Source organism: Nanorana parkeri, unplaced genomic scaffold (genome assembly GCF_000935625.1).
Source record: "Nanorana parkeri isolate BGI_ZX_2015 unplaced genomic scaffold, ASM93562v1 scaffold382, whole genome shotgun sequence".
NCBI lineage: Eukaryota > Metazoa > Chordata > Amphibia > Anura > Dicroglossidae > Nanorana > Nanorana parkeri.
Window position 1 is genome coordinate 558860 of NW_017306650.1, and position 1084 is coordinate 559943.

At 46.8% G+C, this 1084-nt stretch overlaps 1 non-coding gene across 1 annotated transcript; it reads left to right on the forward strand.

The window, feature by feature from the left end:
• The first annotated feature begins 999 nt into the window (after positions 1-999).
• Positions 1000-1084, forward strand: TRNAR-UCU. Its single transcript is given in 2 exon segments — positions 1000-1036; positions 1049-1084. It is a non-coding gene; the product is annotated as a tRNA-Arg (tRNA).

A 1084-nucleotide genomic window follows, 5' to 3' on the forward strand; every position in this document is an offset into this window, starting at 1 on the left:
TGGGTGCGCAGTTGTGCTGATTTGTTGTGTTGTTGGGGGGGGCGAACGCCAGATTGCGCTATCAGCGGCTCTGCCTGAAGTGCCCTCCAGCTAGGGATGCCACCTGTCTAGGATTCACCTGGACAGTTCGGGTTTTGAATGCTGTGTCCAGGTTTAATGGCAGCTAAAACCCGGACACAAGATGTCAGACAGACCGGGGCAACCAAAATTAAGACAGGGGCTACTGGCCCCCCACTGAAAATAGTCTCAATTTTGATATTTACATATGAATGGGTGGCACTATTTACATTTGAATAAGCCATGACTCATTCTCCCCCAAAAAATGTCCGCACGTCGCTGGAGTGTTCGGGATTCACTTGAAGAAAAAGTGGCAACCCTACCTCCAGCTCTCTGATGTCACTGGTTGCCATGAGCTAATTTTGCTTAAAGATTAATCCAGCCTTGCACGTGCTGTATTAATGCAACATTATTTACTATTTGTGACTATACAGTCTCAGTTAGAACACACAGCAGGTTTTGCGTATATACAGTTGGGCGGACGCCCTCTAGCGGTCCGTTCGCTGTAACTGAAGCTTTACCCATGAACAGAAAAGCCACTTATTTCGGGGACATTTTCCTGGAGACCAACATTCTGTGAATTATTGTCAGCAACCACATAAAAATGTCTTCTTTGCAGGGCAAAAATGCAACCATTAGGCGCTCGTCGTCAAATGCGCATGCGTCGTGAAGACTGCATTTAACAGTGAAGCACTGCGCATGCTCCATTCATTGTCTGTTGCGAAATCAGGACGAGCTAACTTCTCTTGCCGTGGAATTATTTTGAACAGCTGAATCAGTTCCGATTGGATTCCATGGCGAGGATCAGGAAGATGACATCAGCGTGATCACCGCGACACCTTTATTTCCTGAATTGGCAGAGCTGAAATCTATTAGAATTGTAATGCCGATATATAATTGAAGTTTCGTTGATGTGTATTATTTCCTCCACATCCAACAGGTGGCTCCGTGGCGCAATGGATAGCGCATTGGACTTCTAGTGGATGAAGGCATTCAAAGGTTCCGGGTTCGAGTCCCGGCGGAGTCG